The sequence below is a fragment of the Mus caroli genome, unplaced genomic scaffold (genome assembly GCF_978045245.1).
Source record: "Mus caroli unplaced genomic scaffold, Mus_caroli_1 scaffold_1, whole genome shotgun sequence".
In the NCBI taxonomy this organism is placed as follows: Eukaryota; Metazoa; Chordata; class Mammalia; order Rodentia; family Muridae; genus Mus; species Mus caroli.
In genome coordinates this window covers 176,517,046-176,541,303 of record NW_028227256.1, presented here as the reverse complement: position 1 = coordinate 176,541,303, position 24,258 = coordinate 176,517,046, and the positions used below count along the sequence as shown (strand labels likewise).

The 24,258-nt window shown below is 44.5% G+C and overlaps 1 protein-coding gene and 1 pseudogene across 3 annotated transcripts in view; both read right to left on the bottom strand.

The window, feature by feature from the left end:
- The window catches only part of Kif26b (kinesin family member 26B), a 403,420-nt gene that overhangs the window by 177,172 nt on the left and 201,990 nt on the right, over positions 1-24,258 (bottom strand). The window lies entirely within an intron of this gene.
- LOC110310029 (uncharacterized) lies at positions 159-23,728 on the bottom strand (annotated as a pseudogene).

Sequence of the window (24,258 nt, the reverse complement as noted above, 5' to 3'; positions counted from 1 at the left end):
CTTTCCACTGCCTCTGGTGTGTGGTGAGCTAGAGGGGAGGCTGAGCCTTATTAAAGTCGGTTGAGAAAACTTTATACCTACACCCAAAGACCACAGTCTATGCCGTAGGGAGTGGCGCTATTAGGAAGTGCGGCCTTGTTGGAGTAGGTACCGTCCAGTTAGAGGAAGTATGTCCTTGGGAGTGGATTTTGAGGTTTCAGAAGCTCAAGCCCCGTGGTGTTGATTTCCAGCTCCTTCTCCATCAGTGCCTTTTCCCGTAGGAACCGGAAGTGTGCCTCCTTGTCCTTGGTCGCAGTCTCACCTCGAACTTTCTCTTGCTCCTTCTCCAAGGTCTGTATTTTCATGTCCTGGCCCTCCTTTACCTTGTAAACTGGCTTCAGTGCCTGCAACTGCTGTTTCAAATCCTCTGGGTCTTTCTGCCCTGCAGGAGCTGGGCTTGAAGAGCTGCCTTTCTCTGGTTGTATCTGGATGCCAATTCTTGTCTCTCGCGTTCTATCTCGCCACATTCTTGGACGTACTGCTTCCACAGCTCCTCCTGTTTCTTCTCACACTGTTCCTTATTTTTACACAGGTATTCCATGAAAAGCTGGTTTTCAGCCTGTACACGGTATTTTTCCTCTACTAGCTGCCTGCTGTCCTTCAGCAGCCTTTCCCGCCGGCATTTAGTTTCTTGGATTTGCTGGCTCAGCTCCTTCGTCGCCACCACTGTCTTCCTTTTTACCCGTTTCTCCAAGCTCGTTAGCAACTTTGGCTTGAGGTACGTATTTAGGATAGTAAGGTGTGGTGTGAGCGGGAGGTGCACTTCTGATGCTCTGGGCAAGCGTACTCCAGATCCAAGAGTCCCTGAGGACAGCTCCACAGGGAGGAAGGGTGACTACAGAGGAGCAAGCCTTAGTGGTAAGCACCCTCCACCAGGAACAATCCAGCTATGCTCAGACTGTGATAGGAAGGTTACACTCTGTGTTTTTCCTGCCAGAGCATCTGGCTGTCCAAGGATGCCCTGCAACCTCTGCATTCTCTGGGTCTTGTCAGACCCTGTCTGGAGTATTCTGTTCCAAGCTGCATGTCTCCTTTCCAGGGGAGCTCATCTGTCTGGGGACCAGAGTTCTGCCTCTCTCATGCTCTACGCTAGAGGGTGTTAGCACCCTACCTCTCCACCCCCTCCCTCCTCTACCTGCTCAGTGATCCAAGATCTCAGCCCTGTTCCCAGTTGTTTCCAGTCTCTGCCATCTACCCTCAACCTCTGTGCTGGGTTTGGGACCAAATAGATTCTCCAGGCAATGGCAGCTAGATCGGTATAGAGGTGCATCAAGCTACTAGTGTTCAGTTTGAGTAGTCTGGGGGAGGGAAAAGAGGCCAGGAGGAAGAAGGGAGGCACCTACACCTAGGCATTTACAGGTGGCCTTCAAAACTTTTGGTGTGCCTACTGATGGGAGCGGCAGCATCCAGGAAGCATCTCTGTGCAGGTGACATGTAGGGCACTAGATTACTGGGTAGTTGTGAGGTCTAGGCTGTGGCTTGGGAGCCTGCCATCAACCCCAGTTCCTTATTCCAGGAATCCTCCAGCACTAGCCTGTGTCAATTAAGTTTATTTTCTGCAATCCTCTGTGCAAAACACATTGCAATGTTAACACTTGACTCAGTGATGATACAGCGGCTTTTAAAGAGCTGAGGCCTGGGATTTACTTGAAAAGAGAATACAGCATAAACACACAGGTTTGGGGAAGAGGTGCCCAAGGACTCTATCCTGTGTACATGTCGAGGTCTAAGTATAGGTGTAGAGCAGAAAACCAGAGAGTCAACAAGATCCCTCTTCCACCGAGTTCTTGTCTGTGTAGACTGTGATGGTTTGAAAAGCAATGAACCCCATCTGCTCATATATTTGAATGCTCATTAGACAGTGGCTTGTTTGAGAAGGATTAGGAATCGATGCTGTATTGGAGTAGGTGTGGCCTTGCTGAAGAAGAGTGTGACTGGGGTAGGCTTTGAGGGTTAGCAAACCCACCCCAGCTCCAGTCTCCTGCTCCTCCTCTCTCTGCCTATGTATCAGGATGTAGAACTCTCAGCACCATGTCTCCCTGTTTGCTGCCATGTTCCCATAATGATGATAATGGACTGACTTCTAAATTTGTAAGCAAGCTTCCACTTAACTGCTTTCTTTTATAATGAGTTGTCTTGGTCATGGTGTCTCTTTACAGCAATAAGATACCAACTAAGACAGATAAAAGTAAAACTCAGACATTCAGATAAAAGGTATGTAAAAAAGAATATTGAGATTAAGGGCCAATGTGTTAGCTTTCTCTGGCACAAACAAATCAGGGGGAAGAGTGGTCTATTTTGGCTCACCATCTTAAAAGTGCCATCTATCAAGCTGTGATGACATAGCAGAACACAGCAGTTCACAGCATGGGAGCAGGAAGGTTGCCTTTCCTCCCCCTTTTTTATATCAGGGATTTTTGTTACAGCAACAGAAAGCTGACTGACACATAAAGGAACAGGGAGGTTTGGGGAAAGGCTAGGAAGGGTAGGGATGGCATGATTAGATATAAGTAAAGTCTACATTTTACAAAGAGAGAGGAGAATATACTTTATTTTTTCAATCTCTGCAGCACAGCAATAATAAAATGTATCTCACAATGAATCATGAAAAAAATCATTCACGGAAAATCTTAGACCATGAAGCTGGCAACACAATATTCCCGACTAGAGAATAGGAGGCATGGGTTTGTCTCTAGGGCATTAATACACAATGAAATCTCACGTTCATCCACTGCTAGTTTCCTGGAATTGAGTCAAACTCACTGACAGGCCACAGATCAATCTTACACCCTGCCACTTCCTCTCACACCTTGACTCACAATCTGCACAAGATGAAGTGGCTCTGGAGTTAGGCTAGCAATAGCTGTACCAAGAGCGTGGACATATGCTGCATACACCAAGAGCGTGGACATATGCTGCACATACCAAGAGCGTGGACATATGCTGCACATACCAAGAGCGTGAACATATGCTGCACACACCAAGAGCATGGACATATGCTGCACACACCAAGAGCGTGGACATATGCTGCACACACCAAGAGCGTGGACATATGCTGCACACACCAAGAGCATGGACATATGCTGCACACACCAAGAGCATGGACATATGCTGCACACACCAAGAGCATGGACATATGCTGCACACACAGAGATTGGGACAGAGTTGCCTCAAGAAGCCTCCCTAACCACTGCCTTCATGGTCCCCAGGAGTCTATGAGGCTCTTCATGTGTCTAGATTCACTTCTATCATGCTCCAGGGCATTCTGGTTCCTACTTAGCCTTTCCAGTCAAGGAAAAATGAAGAAAACCCACCATAATATTGATCCCCTGGAGATACCTGATGCTGTGGGGACCTCAAGCTTGATAACTGCTTTGCCAATGCATGAATTCTGACCTCACTTCTACTTCTGAGCCCTGAGACACTGCAAGTCACCTGACTTTCCTCAGTTGTAGCAGGAGTGGTGGCGGTGGGGCCACCACTATGTAAACAATGGGCCACACAGCCGCAAAAGCATCTCCTGCAGGAGGACCTAATTGAGGAACACCTGAGAGACCAAGGATTGCTGATGCAGACAGTGCCAGCCAATCAGGAACTGCTGTTTATAAGAGATGCTTTCTTGGGGCTAATGGGGTGTGGGTGGAGGGTATTAAAGGAGCTTGCAGCAGTGTTCAGATGAGCTAGCTGCAGTGTTTCTCACTTGTTCCTGGAGTCTGAGTCATTGACTCTGCACCACCTCACCTTCAATCCCCAAGGGCAGGTAGGGTCAGGTGGCACTCAGTTTCCTCCTGTACATAATAGAGGTGATATCTACTAGGGCCGATGTGAGGACCTGACACAGGATGTGCAATGGGTTGAGCCCCAGTCAGTGGCAGCTGGTATCGTTCTTATTTTCTCAGGCTGGCATACAAAGACAGTGGCTACTCTGCCTTCCAGGGCATTGTAAGGGGTAGGCTGTCTTCTTACAGGGTCCTACTAGGCAAGCATAGGTAGAAGACAGAAGGCATCTTAGAAGTCATGTGACCCATTTCATTTCCCATGGCATCCATCTGCCCATTCTGCTGGACTTACGTGTCTTATACTACACTTTGTCTCCAATCTGAGCATAACTCACTGGGCTGGCAAAGTCTCTCTGAATCTTCCTGGGACTTCCTATAAGTATCACCCACTCATTAATTCATTCATTGCCCGTTGACATCTCCATAGAAGGCAACTTACATTAAAACACCTTGAGTTCAAAGCCCCAAGTCTAGTGGTTTGGGCAACTAACATGCAGAGCACCAGGTCTCTGGAAAACTAAAAGGTCTAGGCCATGGCTTGACAGCTCTGTGTCTCTGCTTTCTCGTGTGGCTATTTATTATAAGTGCAAAACAAGATGGTGTCTTCGGTAGTTATGATCGAAGGTACTGATACCCCAAAGCTACCCAACTAGGGCTGGTGTTTGCCATGAATACTGTGTTTACCCTGTGAAGATGTAAGTAAAGGAGATCATGGCCAAGCCGGTCACTTCCTCCCTCTTCCGAGTTATTGGCCTCGCTCTAGTTTGGATTGGCTGTTTGAAATATTCAGTTGTACAAAATATGCCAGTCTTGGTGTTTTAGGAAGTAACTACAACCTTGGTGTTAGAAGGTTGTAGACAGGACTGGAGAGTCAGCTCGCGGTTAAGAGCACTTCTTGTTCTTTCAGAGGCCCCAGCTGAGTTCAGTTCTCAGCATTCACATGGCAACTCAGAAAGAACCATCTGGAACTCCCGTACCAGGGAATCTGATGCCCCCATCTGGCTCCTGCAGGCACTGCATACACGTGTTGTATGTTGATTGGTGTAAGCAAAACACTCATACGCACACAAGAAAAGGAAATGTTTACATCCTTTAAAAAAGAACACGTGACAAACTAAGTTTTGCAAGGCATTCTTTCTATATGTTTTACAGCCATCCTATATCGATATGTTTTACAGCCATCTGATATCTACACATTTACAGCCATCCCATAGCATCATAATTAAAGTACCCTTCCCATTCTCCACGATGAGCTCAGGAATAAGACATTTAGAGTGTTAGAAAACCCTTTACTGTTTTGTCAAGGGAATTTCTCTCCTAGGGAGACATAAAACAACGTCCCACCCTTCCTCATATGGTCCTAATGACAAACTAAAGCAGTCTAACTGCTGTTCACCCTGAGAAAACCAGTGAAGCTTATTTACAGAGCATGTGAGGAGTGCCTAGAGAAGCCTGGCTGACCGCAAAGCAGCCACACAAGGAGGTCTTCACCAGCCTGCATGACAGCTTCTCCATTGTCCATGCAGATGGAGTTCCCTTCAGTTAACTTCCCTGAGCCTATATATCTAGTCCCTCCTGAGACCCATATGGTCAGATCACATGTGCTCAGAGAAGGAATAAATAGGAGTGGCCAGGACAGGTGGGAGTCCAATAAACACCTCTACCTCTTCTTCCTGTGCAGGAACATCAATAGTTACTAAGCCTTATCCTAGTGGTCTTCTGCCAGCAGGTATGGCTGACCTCATGAAGATCGAGGTTGCTGTGCAATGATGATAGCTCTGTATAACACGAGTCTACTCACGATATCTCCCACAGAGACCTAAACTTAACCTTGCAAAGCAGTTGTGTAATGGGATCAAACATTCTGTATTCACTTCCTTGTTCCTTGGTTTGTCCCAGCAAATTACCACTGACCGCTACTGCCACTTGGCCCCTGTATGCTTAGTGACCAATAAGAAGCTGCTCTGACTGGCTATAAGGTTCAGAAAACTTGTGAGAAGGTAGAACCAAAAAGTCAATTTAGAACGTTTGCTGCATCACTCCTAAGTAATCCAACACTGTTTAGAATTGCAGTACAGGCCACACGTGTGTACATACACACAAGTATCATATACGTACACATATATAAACACACATTCATGGACACATAAACAAACACAGAGTTCATACACACACACACACACACACACAAACACACACACACAAACACACACACACAAACACACACACACACACACAAACACACACACACACAAACACACACACACAAACACACACACACACACACACAAATAAATACCTAAAATAACAGAATCAATCGCATGATCTTTAGCACTGTGTCCCAGATCAGGCACAGTCAACTGCACGAGGAAATGGATGTGCTATAATCAGATTCTATTTCCAAAAGTGGGGCTAGGTTGTTCTTGAGAAAACCTAGGGCTTTTCTGGATTTCCTTATTCTTCCATGGAATACAAGTGGGTGAAAATATTAGAGAAAGAGGAAGAGACCTTAGTCACAGACTTTATACTTCACATGCCCAAGCTTTGTGTGTCCTTTTGTGCCTGGATAGAAACAGGAGCAGCCTTGCACTGGATCACCAGACTGCGCCACTATTCTCCCATCTCTCATCCTGCCATTTGTTTTTGATTTTATGTCCTTTTTGATTAAAATGTGTTAAGTGCACACATGATGGGAGGCTAGTGTGGTATTTCATTTCATAAATACCACATGGCTGAAGAAATCAAAGCTCCTTTTGACCACTCCACCCACTGCTTGGCACTCAGGTCAACACTAGCTGCTCTGGGTATGAGATGGGATGCAGGGGTGCCTGTCGTTTTGTTTGTCCCGTTTTACTTAACACAGTGTTCCCCAGCTCCACCTGCTTTGCCAAAACCGACAGGATTGTATTATTCTTTATGGTTGGATGGCACTGCATTGTGCATAGAGAGCCACACTTTCTTTCTCCATTTATCCACTGACAGGTACCCAGCATCTACAGCCAACTGATTCCAACAGAGGTGCCAAGACACACACGGGAGAGGGGACAGCCTGTTCCGAAAACGGTGCTGGGGAAGCTGGGCCTCTCTGTGTGGAGCACAGTGAGCAAATCAAGCTCGCTGTGCAAAAACAACCCACCCGAAAACCTAAATCTAAGAGCTGATGAGCTGTGACCGAGCTCAGGGGCTGAGCCCATGTGTGAGTCTCTAGGTTCAACCCCCAGAACCAGGGAAAATAGAATTAAAAAATGAACAAACAAAACCCTCAAACTCAGAAACTCATGAAAGAAACACGTGGGAAACTCTCAAAGACTCCAGTGTAGGCAATATTTTAAATATCTTGTTTTATTAGTCTGTCTATTATTAGCTTTCGTCTTTTCTTTTTGGGTCTTTTCTTGGGGGAGCCGTTGTTGTTTTATTTTTCAGATCTTGCTCTGTAGCCCTGGCTGGCCTCAAACTCATTCTGTAAACCAGGTTGACCTTGAACTCACAGAAATCATTCCTCAGCCCTTCCAAGTTGCTGGGACTGCAGGTTTGTCTGGGCTATCAGTCCAACTAATTTACACCCTCCAATCACAAGAAACAAAAGCAAAAACAGGCAAATGTGGTTTCACCAAAAGAACAGGCTTATCCTCGCCAGGATGAGATTTTTATTCCACTCTTCAAACATATTTTTTATTTCTGCTGCTCTAGAACATAGCTTGGTTTTGACTTAAGAACTCAGTTCTTCTTCCGGCTCAGGTAACCACAATGTTCCCATTCAATGACTGGTCCATCCCAAGATTCTATATGTCCAGGTTCCACAATGTTGCATAGCCTAAGTGGTCCCAGAGGAAGTAGCAGTGCCTTGTGCAGGAACATGCCACAGGTGTATGGGACATCAGTTCAGTGCAGTCTAGACAGGCACAAGGTGCTATTTCTAAGTCCCACAATAGACAAGGCTGAACTCCTTGATATAGCTGTAGAATCTCAACCACTGGTCCACAGACAAGTAGGAGTAAAAAGATAACTAGGGGGAGGAGACATGGCTTAGGAATTAAAAGCACTAGATGCTCTTGCAGAGAGCACAGGATTGGGTCCCAGCACCCACAGGGCAGTTCATAACTGTAAAGAAAGTTCCAGAAGATTTGGTGCCCTCATCTGGCCTCTGTGGGCACTGCATGCACAGGGTATGTTTATATACATGCAGGTAAACACACATACACACACACACACCACCACCACCACCACCACCAGAACAATAGTAATAATAAATGGATCTAAAAGAATAACTAAATTGGGAAGCAAGCAGAGTTCAAATTCCAACCTGTCGGGGAAGCAAAACCACAACAGAGGAGATAGGTAGGTAGGCAGCAAGACCTGCAGAAACTACTGATCAATTCTTTCCCTTGGGTTTGCTTTCCTTTTTTTCTCTTCTCCAGACCGCAGGATGGAAATAATTGGGTGTTTGCAAACAAAATGCAGAAAGAGGAAATGCTCCATCTAAAGCTGTAATTAGCATGTCAGTGCTGTCTGTGATGTGTGCACACAGAGATGCATTCCTACTGAAGTGGCTTCCTCTTCCACCCCTGCCTACTTCCAAAATGGGCCTGAGTGACAAGATGCAATGGAACAAGACTACAGACTTATCAGTGCTAAAACCTGCTCCTATCCGCAGGTACTACCTACAGACCTGTGCTACCTACAGTTCACCAGTTGTTCCAAATGATAATGGAGGTGACCAGCCTAGGGAAATTACCATGCGGGAGATGAATGTTTGGCTTTTATTTGCAGGCTAAGGACGCTAACGTTTCTCCTAACTGGGCTCACGTCATATTTGATGAATGCTCAAACATGATTGTACCAGTAGCATTTTCTCTGAAAATTGCAACAATTACTCATTAGCAAATGAGGGCCCTCGGGCAATGAATCCGCTCCGAAGACTGAGTGCCCTGTTACCAACACATGCAACAAATTAATCCTGAAAGTTTGGCACTTAGAGTGGGGATTAGAGTGTTGCAATTAAAATTCACATGTACAAGTTGCATCCATTATTGCTTCTAAAAATTTTATTTGACCTTTCTGTGGCAAGTCGCCTGTCCTAGGTTAAAAGGAAGTTTAAAGTGCATGAAGATATGAGCAACGAACCTCTACAGTGAAGCAGGCAGGAAAGGATGGACCTGAATGTGGAGCATATGGAGCCTGGAACGGACTTTTGGTCAGACTCATTAGTGGATGCTGGATATATCCAGTCACCATCTGCTTGTTCTTCCACACCCTGGAACAGCAGCACCTGCCCAAGGCTTATCCTGCCTTTCCCCACCCCACCCCCCTGTCCCCTTAGAGTCTTTGGCTGCTATCTTCATGTCATTTTAAACATAGTATAGCTGGTCTCTTGCTACCACCTGGAGCTTGGACTGCTGCTAAGAGATGGGTTTGAGGACAGTTGACTAGGTTTCTGCTGCTTGCTATTAAGCCTGGGCAAGATCCTCAGTATTTTTATCTGTTTCTCAAAGCAGAAAAGATGCAGACTGGAATGCGTGTTCATCCTTGGAGCAGTTCTGGCCCTCCAGCACTCAAAAATAATAACTGGCATAATTTTTGCAAGACTTCCTCGGGGAAAATGCAAGTATTTCTGTATTACCTTAAACCACAAAAAGCAATTTGGCAGCTTCTAGAAAAGGAGAAGGCACACATCTCTATGTTGGAGCAATCTCATCACTACCTTTGAAAGCTTGCGCATGCGCACAAGGGGAGGTGATGGACACATTCCCAACAGTGTGCACAACCACAAAATATTGGGATGATGGTGAAGAGTGAGGATAAATAAGTTGTGGTATTTCCACAGAATAGATCAGTTCCACGTTATTAAGATGCTTCAATCCCAGAAGCATAACGCTGAGGAAGTAATGTTGCAACAGAAACATGGGTGGTAACATTTGTAAAAACTCTAAAACTGTGACACAATGTTTCACATTGCTTAGAGAAACATGTATGCCCGGTGTTTAAACCGAGCACTTCTGGAGGGGAAGAGGAGAGAGATGAACAAGGTCTGCAGAGGCCTCAACCATACTGCTGTCTTATTTCCTTAGAAAATGATGAGTGGGGATCTTATGACTTCTAAGCTTTCTTCTGCTAGTCACAGTTTGTATGTATAAACTACTGCGTGACTTGAAAAAGCATCTGAGTTGTACTACTGTTTTTGTTATTGTTTCTTTGTCTGTTTTGATGTGGAATCTCAGTCTGCGGCCCCAACCTCAGAATCATGATCTCCCTGCCTCAGCCATCTGGGTTGTGAGGTTGCAGGAGTGTCAGGCACAGTCAGTGAGTACTTTTGCTTTGGTTGAGAACATCTGTCCTCTGTGATGAGCTGCAGTCTAAGGTCACAGATATGACACGCTGTTTTCCTTGCAGCTTCCCTCCCTAGAGCAATTCATTATAAAAGTTTTCCTTATTATAATTCCTAATGGTCAAGAAAAAACAATTCTCGTGTTACTTTACGAGCCAACCCTGTACATCAATGGCATATTTAGATAATGGATCTTTCTCTCATTTAAAAGCATTTATGTAGTCCCTTGAGTGTGCACAGCCCCATGCCAGAGTTGGGAAACGATAATGGGGTTACATTATAAAAGGAGCTTGGCCACTGCAGTTTCATTAAAAATTAAAATATTTTGGGTAACTCAGTTCATACTTTAAAAATAACATAATGGAGTTCTTTAGAAACTAGGAAAAAAACCCCAAATACTCCAAGAAGAGTATGAAAGAAAAGAAACAAAAAACTTTAACAGAAACCACTAACCAAAGGAAACGTGGGGAAATTTTCAAACGTTATACAATTTTAAGCTATCAAAGGGCCAAGGTAACACTCAGTGTTGGTACAATTCCAGGGGCTGGGTACTCAGCACCGGGCAGACTGTGGCCCTCTGCCCCAAACAGCTTACAATAGCAGCAACCCCAAAGATTTTTCTGCTAGACTTACAGGTGAAGACAGCAAACAGGGACATGCATGGGACTTCTCATGCAAGGATACTCAGAGAAAGAGCATTTATCATAGCGAGTCACTTAAATATACTACAGGGTAGTCATTAAATAAGATGTTATCATGTAATGGGGTAACCATTACATGATTTATTTTTCCGTTCATAAAAAATGACATGGGCAAGCATTCAAGAAAATAACCAAAAAAACAAACAAACAAACAAAAAACACAAAAAACATCAGCTAAGAATATTCTGCTTGGGTAGAGAAATTGGATGCTGTAAACGATGTATGCTGTCACCCGCCCACACACCCACCATGGGTTCCCAGAACTCCCTGGATACTCCTACTCCACAGGTGCTCAAGTCCCTTACAGAGAAGGGAAGTGAAGATCACACCAGCACTGGGTGGCTGTCACCCCAAGTGGGCCATTGTAAGCTAAAGGAAGCCCAGAGAAACATACCAAGGCTTGCAGGCTGTTGGGTCCTGTTGGAATAGGTCTTCCTAACTACAGTATTCTGGACAATATACACTCTCTGCTTCACTCCTGGGGTCTATTTAACTCATATGCTGAACACTGTTTTGTAAACGATATCTGTCCTCTCCACCGCCCTCTGTATCCAGCCAGGCTTCTCCTCTGGGTACCACACTTCAAGCATTTGCTTGTACTGCAACTGTAAATGCTGATGTCCTATGGTCTTATCTCGATGGCTCAGGACTAATTCTATTCAATTAAAATCAACCAACAGGCACTATTGAGAGGTAGGATATTAGTGTAAATATGATCTGGAGCCAGCCTAGGGCAGCAGGGTGACATAAGGCTCCATGGCAGCAGGCTGATTGACAAGAACTGCACCTGTAACGCCAGCTCTTAAGAAGTGGAAGCATAAGTATTAAAAAAGCAAAAAACAAAAAAACCCAAAAATCTAAGGCCAGCCTGGGTTACATAATGAGTCGGAGGCCAGCCTCAGCTCAAAATAACAGAAACAAGTAGACAGATCTAAATATCCAGCATCTCTTTTTTTCTTAACCTCAAATGGAAGGCACAGCTAAGCGACTCCTAATGCAGAGACTTTGTCTCTACCAAGGGAACGTGAGCTACCTAGGCATTGATGCTTGTTAGAAAGCCAAGCCCCGCTGAGAGTTTCCCTGGTCCTAAGGACAGAAGGGAGAGGGAAAAGGAAATCAAAACCTGAGGGGTGCTTCTCTCCTGCAGAGGAGCCTGCTGGCTGAGAACTAGGGCAGTTTCTGGGGCAGGGCAGGTCTTTCCCACTGAGGACTCCTCAGAGGCTACCTCCACGCTTGCCTGAAGCAGCAGTTAGCTGACAGAGCGCTTTCTAAGGCATTGTGTGGAGGCTCCCAGTGGAAGGTATCAAGGGGGACCTGCGAAGTTCTGTTCAGCCAGGGCTTTCCCACACTGTTATTGATGCTTTTGAGCACCTCAGAGGGAAACAAAGGAAGGAGACTTTCTGGGCCAGCTTGTGCCTTTTTTTTTTCCTGTTCATGGAAGTCAACGTGCAGCGAGAAGCAGGAATGCACTGGGGAGGGGCAGGTGAGGCCAAACCCCAGCCGGGTTTGATTTCCCCCTTTCTTCAGCTTCACTCCCCTAGATGCTCAAACACAGATGTGAGAACCATTGAGAAGAAAACTAAGACTGTAGCCTCAAGTACCACCCAACCGCTTGAATGCACCCAGGCTGATTAACATATTAGTCCCTTTAATTCAGTTTCAACACCTATGATCGACCGCAGCTCTTAAATAGTAAACCAAAAATTCCAGAAGTACTCCACGTGTAAGTTTTCAATTGCATCATGTTCTGAGCAGCATGATAAAATATCACGTCATTTCCCATCATCCTTCCTGGGCTATGATCTGTCTTTCTGCCCTTTCTCCATATGATACCCAGAAGGCCTGCAGCATTGACTTCCTCTTTTCATCGTATGGGCATTGGGTTATTATCACATCACCCCGAGAAGGGTGAGTGCTGTTGAGCAAGATACTTGGAGAAAAAGACCACATCCGTGCAACTTTTATTATAGTATACTGTAATAACTATATATCTATATATAATTATTAATTATTAGTAGGCTCTTGCTTAATTTACAAATTAAATTATGATGTGTATATAGGAAATAATGTACTCTGGCCAAGGTTTCAGGCATCCTCAGTGAATGCTGAATTTAGGAAACTAGGGTATGGAGTTATAGCAAGAATCCCAAGAACAAACTGTAAAGAGACTCTATATTTTATAGAGCAATAAAATACGGCCTTCACTCATAGAACTTATGGCGGTTAAAAGGAACTCAGAATCTTACTAAAAACATCTCAAATTATGGAAAATAAGTTGAATCCTCCTCCTCAGCCAACTGGCCTTCCTCCAACTTACATCTTTCAAATCTGTATGAGACGTATTCAGCCAAGGGTCACTTTAAATCCTAGGAGGTAGCATCTTTTTCCCAAAGTTTACCTGGACCTGACCATGTAAGCTCTTGGCTGGGTTTGTGGCCTATCCCTACTTGAACATGTTGAGGATATTTGCACAGTTTGAAAATGTTACCACTCAAGGAGGCTGTGACTGAGTCAGAACTAAGAAGTGGAGTAATGTGTTTTTAACTTTGTGACCACAGTAATCTTGACTGTTGCTAAAGCTGATGAGCTTCATACTCATCAAATACAAACTAGAGAGTGGACAGGACCTCGGGTTTTCACCTCTGGTCTATGATCCTTATAGCAAAGTAAAATACAGCCCCCAAATGTTAAACAAGACAAAAGATATTGCAACCCTGAAAGTCACATTTCATAGCAAAATTATAACACTTATATTTTAAATGGCATGTATATATATGTGTGTGTATATATATATATATATATATATATATATATATATTTGTACAGTAGCTGCTTAAAAAAAAGTTAGAGTGAAAGAAAAAGAAAAACAATAGAGCTGGGGGAGAGAAATAGAGAAATGCTAGCCAGAGCCTTTTCCTAGGGCTGGGGCTGGGATGGAAGGGCCAGGTGTCTGTCTTACATGTACAACTGAAAGAGGTGTAAAAAACTCAGTAAACAAAAAAACAAAACAAAACAAAACCCTCAGGAAACACATCATTCCACGTGATGTCTATCTTGAAATCCCATCAGAAGACACAATCACCACCACTGATTTTTCCTTTTATCTCAGGCTCCCAAACAGTGTGGCATGGCTCTAAGAGGCCCGAGTATATCAAGATCAATCACAGATTTTCTGGTGTGCTAGATTTGTATATGCAAAAGAATGCAGCTGACCTCACACCATCCAAAAAATTCACTCAGAATGATAAACAACTAAATATAAAAGTTGAGTCTATAAAACTCTTAGGAAAAATATAGATTGAATCGAATATAGGACTTGGCATGGATTCTTAGGTTAAATGTTCCAGGTATGAGCAACAACAGCTAAGAAAAGCAGATCAGGGCTGGAGAGATGGCTCATCTGTTAGGAGTACTGACTGCTCTTCCAGATATCCTGAGTTCAGTTCCCAGCAACCACATGGTGGCTCACAACCATTTGTAATGGGATCTGATGCCCTCTTCTGGTGTGTCTGAAGACAGAGACAGTGTACTCATATATATAAATAAATAAGTTTACAAAAAAGGTAGATCATTGAACTTCATCAAAAGTAAAAACTTGTGTGCCCCCAAAGGATTATTAGAAGAGAAATAAAGATAACCTAAAGAACGCCCAAAGTGTCTGCAAATCAGGCTTAATATCCAGAGTTTCTATAGAGATTCTAAACTCAACAGCAAAAGAAAGCTTAGAAAACAGAACAGGGATTTGAACTGACATTTTTTTCCCAAAGAAGATAATCAAGCATTCAAAACATACACAAAGGGTTGATCAACATCATTAACTATTAGGGAAATGCAAATTTAAAAAACACATTATACAATCTCACACCCACTAGGATTGTTGTCATTTTAAAAGAAAAACAAATAGTGAGGCTAGAAAAAACAAAACAAAACAAACAACCAGGAGCCCTGGCACCATCCTGGGAGAAACGCAAAATTGTGTGGTTGCCATGGAAAACATCAGTGCAGAGTGCAGTTCCTCCTCAGAAAGCTGCATGTGCAATTGCCTGCCACGGAGCTCAACAATTCCACCCAGAGGTGCAGAGGCAAAAAAAGTTGACACAGAGACCCAAAGAGATGCTTTACCTGCTAATGTCCGTCACACTTTCTTCAGCAATGGCGCCAGAAAAGAAATTAACCCAAAGGTCCAGGAGCAGAAGAATGGATAACTGGAGTGCGGCATGTGCACACACAGAAGCATTCTTTAGGCATAAAGAGGGATTGAGTTCTAACACATGCCACTGTATTGGCAAACCTTAAGAACACTGTGTCAACATAGCCAACGAAGCCAGCCATGAAAGGGACACATGCTGTTTGACTCTGCTTACATGACAAGTCCAGAATAGGCAAATCCTAGAGACAGAAGATAAACCAGAGGTCAATAGGCAGATGGGGATTTACTTGTTGCTCATTAGTTACAAAGTAGCCACTTGCAGTGATGATAGTTTTGGAAACAGATAGCATTGGCAGCTGTACAGCACTGTGAATATAACTAATGATACTGAGTTGTACACTTAAAACTCCCAATGTCATAAAGTTTATTTTATGTAGCTGATCATGATAAATATGTCCTTTTAGAAGAAGAAGAAGAAGAAGAAGAAGAAGAAGAAGAAGAAGAAGAAGAAGAAGAAGAAGAAGAAGAAGAAGCAGCAGCAGCAGCAGCAGCATGGGCCAAAGAGACTGCATTGGGATTTAAAGTGCTCACTGCATGTGTGAAGGCTTCCATCTGCCACAGAACCCACAAAAAAGGTGGACATGGAGGCACATCTGTGATCCCAGTGTTCCTAGAGAGAGGTAGGGGGCAGAGACAAGAAACTCCTGGAAGCTCACAGGCCAGAGTGCCTAGCAAACCTAGAGAAAGAACCACCAAGAGACCTAATCTCAAACATAGGATGTCATGCGGACTGTGGCTGAGGCTGCTCTCTGATCTCCACACAGGCACCACGGAGCCTACATATGCACACGTGTGCACGCACATATCCCCCCCCCCACACACACACACAATTATGCACACACAGAAATACATACATTGTGTATATACACATAAATAATGAATAAATGAATTGACACAATACTATCTGATCACAATGCAATTAAACTAGAAAGGTTTAGAAGTAAAATAACCAAATGAAAGAAAATGTTCCCTAACATGGATGAGGGAGGCCCTAGCACAGGGAGATAGGGACCCTCTTCCCTTGGAAATGCATTCTTTTTTATTTTTTTAAGATATGGATGATACTGAGTAAAAAAAGAGAATACCACCAAAATGTTAAGGAAACACTACGTATCAGAATCTATAAACTACAACTAACATGGTCAGTAATAAAAAAATTGCAGCCTAAATATTAATAGCAATTTAAAGGATGCATTAGATCTCAGGCTCCAAATGCTACAGAAAAGAATGGTATAATCCAAAAGAAAGAAGAGTAAGGAAACAACAGAGCTAAAGCTAAGCTCGGTAAGGTAGTAAATAGAAAAAACTGGAAAATAGTTCTAAACAAATCAAAATGCTTTGCTCTGTAAATGCAAAACCGCATTCCTTTTCACCAGAACATATGATAATACAGACGGAGTGACAGGAAAATTTACTCAAGCTGTCCAAATCTAGCAAAAAAAAAAATGCTTAGGAGCCCGTGTTTTATCTTAAAGTTTCATTCAAACTTAATATCCCACATAATGTCGCTTTGGGTTTTATTATTTTGTAATACTCATCCCCCTCCGCATCGCTCAGGAAGATGTGGCATAGTGCCAAGTCTCTCAGAGCCCGTGTCAGTATTTGCTCTGAGCACACCCAGCTGCAGGGGTAACATCTCTGATCTCCTTATTTTCCCAGTGAGAAGACTAAGTCAACTCAACCACAGACACAAAAACTGAACAGCGGCAGCAGCGGGGTGCATTAGCACCCCGGCCCCTACCCTACCATGGCATCCTCTGGACACTGTGCTGAATTTTATGGGAATAGTTTTAGTGAGCATAATGAATTCTGCCCTTCAGGATACCCAAAGATAGCCCTCCTAAGTCAGACACCTCGTGTGGAGGCAAGCACTCTCCCTCAGCCTTGGAAAGCCAGCAATCTAGAGGGAGCCACAGACGACTGCCTCTGAAGCTAGCTAGGGAAAGCAACTTACAGATGGAACCATGAAAACAACGAGAGAAAATGACCACCCAAAATACCAACTGCAGGAAGCAACTGATGGGCCGCAGCAGTCCGGCAGAAAGACAGAAGCCTGCCACACTCTATCCAGACACATGCCAGCTGTATTTTGTACTGTACTGTTGGTGTCACGCAAGGCAAAACACATACCCATTGGACCACCCTGATACATTTCTCGCTCTCATCAGCAACAACACAACCATGGTAGCCAGACATCTTTTCTACATTTGAGAATAAAAACGGATTCCATGTATGGTAACCCCACTTTGCGATGAACCCATTAGCTGCAAGCAGCGTGAGCTCTAGATGCATGTCATAGGAGGTGAACTTCCTCCATGCAAACTGTCACTGAAAATGTATGTTTCCCTCTAGCAGACACATATCAAGGCTATTTTATCTCCTCATCAACCAAAGGTGTTAGCAGTATCTTCACTACAAAATTCCATAATCCAGCCTGAGATGGGATAGTTATAATTTCTGCCTCCCTTTATGTCCAGTGTAAAGGGGCTTGGGACCAGCCAGCGCTGAGTGCATCCGTGTCCTTGTCCCCAGTAATTCTTCTGCTGGACAGCACAAGATGGAAGTGTAAGTCAGCCAGAGAGGAGGTGATTAATCTGGGGCCTTAGAGCTCCAGAGCTAGCTAGCCATGAGGACTAGATCTGAAAAGAGAAAGGTTTCCTGACAGTGAAAGGCATTGCTGAGACTCCATAAACAGAGGTGATTCAAAGGTAAGCCATCCAAAGACCCTGAGCAACAAGATTATTGGGGAAATGCGTTTCCTGTTGGGGTATGCCCAGCTAGCCTCTGGCCTTGTAAGTAGTTCTCCTTGGTTTTTAAAAACGTCTGGGGTGTTTGTTTGTTGGTTGGTTGGTTGGTTTGTTTGTTTTTTGCCTTTTTCCCTTTTTTCCACCCTGCTGTCCTCAGCCTGTGTAAATCACTTCCGTATGACATCAGTCTGCAGGGATTTAGAACTCATCCCGAGAGCGGTACCTCATGATGGCAGCTGCAGATGCTGGCCCCTTTCTGGTAGCACGGCAGAGTGTGTCTGCTTCTATGCTCCTCAGAACACATGCTGCTGCTCTGGCCTTATGGGCCAATGCAACAGAATCAGCCCTGTGGTTCAGATGTGCTCAGTAGATTTTTGTTTGGGGGTCCTGGCATATTCTCTGCTCCAGGAATGCCCTGGTTACATTTTGTACTGCCCCCAGCGTGTAATGGCTACTGGATGCTAGAGACTTTAAGCATCACAAGGCTAGCCAGATGTGTTGGTACATGGCATAACCCCAATATTTGGGATCTGTAGGCAGGGAGACCAGGAGTTAAAGTTAGGGAATGAGGTTTTAAAATAGTCCTGGCTGTACTGTGAATAGTCAGTCTGGCCTATAAGAAAACAAAATATCACAATTTCCCAAGTCTAGTTAAAGGTCAAACCACACATCTGGGCTCTACAGGTATGCTATATATATATATATATATATATATATATATATAGTATTAAAATTCAATGTAGCCCTATATAATATAAAACTCTACTTTAACTTTAGGTTGTGACTCTAAGCCTATAACTAAAGTATAGCTATTAAATTCCAGACCAAACTAAGAGTCATGAGATGTTTTTATGACATTTACACTAAGGAAGAAACTCCAAAGTCCCCTCCAGTCCTTTGAGCATCACCCACACCTCAAGACCTATCTTAATGCCTTCCTAACATGATCAGTCTCTGTCTTAGTCTACTCTTGATGCTGTAGCAAAATGCTTTAAATGAAGTTGTTTATAGAGAACAGAAATCTTTGCTCACAGTTCCATAGACTGGGAAGACAAGCAATCGAGACACCAGCAGGCTCAAGCCCATGGATGGATGGTGCCTTCTACATATCCTCACATGATAGGCTAGAAGGACAGACTCCCTCAGGGCTCTTTTGGAAGGACATCAGTCATGCCTCTGTGAGTAGAGTCCTCCTAGTCTAATTACTTCCTACAAGCCTCACGTTTGGGTACTACAGCCTTGGGAATTAAGCTTCCAACATAGGAGTTTGGGGACAGGTGTAAGTATAAGAACTCTGATTTCTCCTCCTGGTGCTCAATTCTTACTCACTCTGTGGATGCTTTAAACAAACAAAACAAAACAAAAGCCCCGCAGTGCTGATTTACTCTGAAAGGTTAAAACTGTAATATCACCCATGAGCTTCTCAGCGCTAACCACTTGAGTGATTTTCTGCAGCAAGCATAGAACACAGGAGCTGTCACAGTGCAGCACTGGGTCAGCAAGGACACCATCAAGACCTGCCCTCCTCACAGTGACAAGCAAACAGGCAAAGCTAAGGCTGAAGCAGGGCTAACATCTGCAAAGTAGAGTACCAATCTACCATTGTCAATCAATCTATCGTCAACCTAACTATATCCCAGGAGTTCATAGAGTTTGTGGAAGATGGCCCTTATCATAGAGCCCACGGGCTATCCAGGACCCACTGCACCGTCTGTGGGCATGCCACAGGGACACCAGTAGCAATTTGCCTGAAAGAAATGAGAGGGGCTGGAGTTAATCCTTTGCAACCTGGGAGAAGGAAGAGCCTTCAGTTCTATCAGACACTTCTTCAGGGAGAATTCTCCATGAGACATACTACTATTCATATCAGTTTCTAGATGATAGGTTTTTTGGGGGGGGGAGGGGCAGTGTTTGCTTGTTTTTAGTATTTTTTTAAAGCTTACTCTCAAGTATAGCAGTTGCAATTTAGGGTTTTCCTGTTTAACCTCCAGAGCCTCCATAATTACCAAAAGGAGGTGAGCCTCCTGGATAAACGCCAGGAGGATCTGAATGTGCTCCCCACGTCCCTCTACCAAACTGGAGAATCAGGACCATTAAAGGGTAATCAGGGCATCAGAGCTCTGCCCTAGTAAATAGACTAGCACTGTTATTGCAAGACTGAGTTGTGAGTTAACTGTTCTAAGCATGGTTTCCTGATAACAGGAGCATCTTATGCTCCTGCCTGCTGCCTGCTACCTGCCACCTGCCGCCTGCTGCCCGTCCTAGCTCAGTTGATGCTGTTGACATGCTATGATCCGGAAATGTATAAGGTCTTCACCAGATGTGGACCACTAGACCTAGAATTCCTCGAATCCAAATCTATATGAAATAAGTGTGTCCTTTATAGATCACTCTCAGGTATTTTTATAGTGGCCCTAAGATCTGAGCTCTCTGGCAGAAATATTTTAGGAACCAGACAAAACATGAAGGACAGTCAGGGACCAGTGGGCAAGACCTCCAGACAGTCTTCTGAAGGAATCTCTGAGAGCAAACTAGGCTTATGATCTATTTTACTTGCTACTATGGGAAATTCCAAATATGCATTAAAAAATGAAGAGTCTCTCTAGGTGCATCTCAGTGTCAGAGTCACTGGTCCGTGGCAGCTCTGCATCTGTGTTCTTCTGTGTTCCTCCCACTTCTGTTGCTATTATTGTAAAGCAATTCTCACTACCATAGCTTTAAATCTGTGAGGACTTTAGTACCAAACTCTACAGGACAGGAACACTTAAGAAGACGAAACTCCATTGTTATTAAGAAACATCTTAATATTTTATACCTTTTTAATTTATTAGGAAGGCTTCCTCTATTGTAGTGTCCAGGCTGAGGATGCTGGAAGACACCCCACACTCCATCCACCAGCTCAAGGAAACAAATATCTGTCCTTGCCTCTGCTAAGCCACAGCATTAAAACCATATCACATGCTTGGTTCTAGGGCCCTGCATGTTGAGGGACAAGACAATATGCAATAAACCAAGGACAGGCCATGTTCTGCTGCAAATTACATAGGAGTGTGGTGCTTGCATCCTGCTAGGACCCATGCCCAATAATAAAGTTGACACTGTTTAAACAGGAGAGATGGTTTCTGTGGATTCACATGCTCTAGAATTCTGCTGCATGCTGCTATTGGCTTTGGAGAGAGGTGTGTGTGAATTCTGGAATCTGCGTTGCTTCACTACACAGCATGGGTTCAGACAGGAGAGCCCTGTCCTGGGCGATCCCTCACTTTTCATTTTCCCTTTTTTGGTTTTCCACTTTGTAACAAAAACCTGGAAGTTTGCCTAGAGATAATTTCCTTGGATTCTCAAGAAGTGGAAGTCGGCATTATGCTATTAGACCTTATGACATGAAGTAACCTGATGAACTACTGCACATTGATTGAAGCTGAGATACCTGAACTCGGCTGACTTCCAGGAGGACCAGCACTCTTTCTGTGGATACGCGTGAGTTGGGTAGAAACCCCAGTGTTGAGCTCTGGTCTGTTGTTGTGTATTGTAATGCTAAATTATGTACCAGAAGATCTAGTTGACTAAGAGTAAATTTTTACCTTTACCAGCTTTTGTTGTGCAAACTTTGTTCCTTAATTTAAAACCATTGGTCAAATAGAAATGGCACGGCCCAATTACGGAGGGGTTAGAGGGAGTTTTGAGTTACCTGTTTGGGGGTTACAGAGGAAGAAGAGAAGAAAGGACAAGGAGGGAAGAGGAAGCTCCCATGAGAGGAGACAGACCAGGAACACACAGCCAGAAGAACCAGCAAGTATTTGGGGTATACAGCTTAGGACTTAGCCAGATCAGCAGTTAGAATAATAGATTGGGGTTACCCCCAGCAATTGTCAAAACCAAATAAAATGACCACAGTCTGACTCTCGTTCACTGGTAAGCTACACAGAGTTAAGTGTAAACTGATTGAACTACGTCACAGGTTGCTTTTCAGTCCTGGGTATTGCTGGCTTGCTTCCTGCAAGACGGGTGCTAGGGGCAGGCAGTGGTGGGTAACGGTGGCCTTGCCCAGCCCAGACCCCCCCACACTCCCCTCTCAAACATGCTTTTGCTTCCTATACCTCTTCTGCAAAGCCTGCCCTGGGCTGCCGGAGGCTGCTCTGCCTGAGAGCTGGATTTATGATCACATCCTCCTTACTACAGCAGCCACAGAGCTTAATAGCCAGGAGGGGGCAGCGAGCCCGCCCCGCCCCCATGTCTGGCCCCAGGTCAGGACAGCTCTGTATACCCCTGAGGGTTCCCAAGTAGGATCAGGCTGGAGCAGATGCCACCCACAACCAGATTTATCTAGAACTGTCTCAGTCTCTGGCTTCTTTTCTTCTTCTTTTTTTTTATTTCCCATTTAATGTTCTCACACACCCTGGGGACCATATTCTTATTCCACAGGCATCCTTACTTCTGGATGTAGGTCTGGGGAACCCAGTGGAAACCAGTGCATGCTTAGGACTGCCATCACTGATGTCTAATATTCAGGAAAAATACTCTCTTTTCAACACATCTACCCAGGTACCCAGGTAGGCTAAGCAAATGCAGAGACTTTTTTTTCCATGTACCCTCCATCTTCGCAGAAAGATGACACAGCAAGATGTGGCATAGTTCAAGCGGTTTGCACTTATTCGCCACTTGGAACTCAGCCTGTCACTTGCTAACAGTGTGGCCTAGCTGTGTCCTTTACCCAGCCTGGGACACTGATTTTGCAGTGATGAGAATGGCAACCTCACAGTAGAGGGGATATAGGAGCTAAACTACCCAGTGCCCTCCTAGCACACAACAGGTGACAGTGACTTCCCACTGAATCCTAATCTGCATTTTTGTGATAATGTCCTTTAGGTCAGAAGTGACCCCCAAAGCCATCCAAGGAGCCAGATGCCTCTGCAGCCCATTTCTTCCCCTGGCAGCCACTGCCTGAGCCTGTGGATTCCCTGTACTTCTAGGGACAGGAACCAGATGCTATCATAACTGCATGGAAAAAAATGGTCCCTCACCAAGAAAAAAGGCCCTTGACGGACGTTACTGGGGCTTTATGAGCCATCAAGTGCGGCAGCTGCACAGTTCCCGGAACGTTTCCACCCGGTGATTGTTAAACAGCAGGCGATATTTTATTATCCTTTCCCCTCTGTTTAATGTGTTGCTCACCTTCTGCTTGTGTGGTTAGCTTTGGTTATCCATCTCAACATAGAAGTATAGGAATGTCCTATTCCTGTTCCTCTCTGGAGTCTCTCTGTTTGCTCGTTAAGGTTAGAGTCACACACTCGTTAGCTGAGAGGATTGGAACCTCTGTGCAGGGGAAGCTGGTAGATGACTCAGGGCGGGACAAGAAAGGAGAAGGATGCCCTGGTGGTCACAGAGCATCAGAAAACTACAGGATCACATCAAACAAGATGTCAGCCACAGACAAAGAGGCTTGTTTAGTTGTGGCTGAGGTGCCGACATCTGGGAAAAGAGTGCTTTCTTTTCTCTCAAGTAGACTCTTTCCAACACAGACCTTCTTCTATTCCTGTGCTGAGAGGGCCCCAGACATCCTGTTTCTTCACTTCCCAACATGAAGCTGGCACTACTTTATGGTGATACACATGGGCCAGAATCGTCTCCCTGTCTCTTGGTCCTCTCACATGAAGTGGGAGTTACTATCTTGTTCTCTGGGCTCTCACCATGAAGATGGCTGGAGTTTGCAGTCCCAGAGTAGCACTTTGGGATTGTACAGGAAGCCATCAAGCAATGTCAGGCTGTTATCTGTCTTTGGGGGATGGCTACATTGATTTTTATTGTCACTGTCTAGACTCACCTCCTATGGGCATGAAACAATCCAGGTGCTGAGGGAATTGCCAGACATATGCCACACTGACGTTCACCGCAGAGTCCTGGGATGTCAGTTTACTCTCCGCCATCCTACCCACTGCCCTGTCTCCTGGGAGGATTCAGGATGAGTATGGCAAGCCCAAGGTGTTTCTCAATCCTCGTCTGCTTTCAGCCAGCTTCAAGTATTTACCTCAAGGGATTTGTTGCTTGAGAAAAATGTCCAGGACAAGGTAGCCATTTTGTAAATGCTTTAGAAGATGTCAGGACCAAACAAGGACTGTCATCATACTAGACTGGATTCCTAGTGTACTTGGCTGAGAAGTCACTCTCTTCCTAAGATACCATGTCATACTGTGACCATTCATGGACTTGACTGGGGACTTGTTCCCAAATGCCTCCTCTTTGTCTAGAAGCAGCCTATCAGCCTGCTGTCTGTAAACTCACCTGGACCTACATATTTATATTCACAGTTGCTGCTGTGTCTTAAGGTGTGGAAAACTGCTTGCTTTTTGTTTTTCCCCAGTGCAGCTTCTTCTGGGCTTAAGAGATAAACCCAAGATTTACTGAATAATCTATCCAACTGTCAAATGAGCTGCTCAGCTCCCCCTAGATCCTGTTA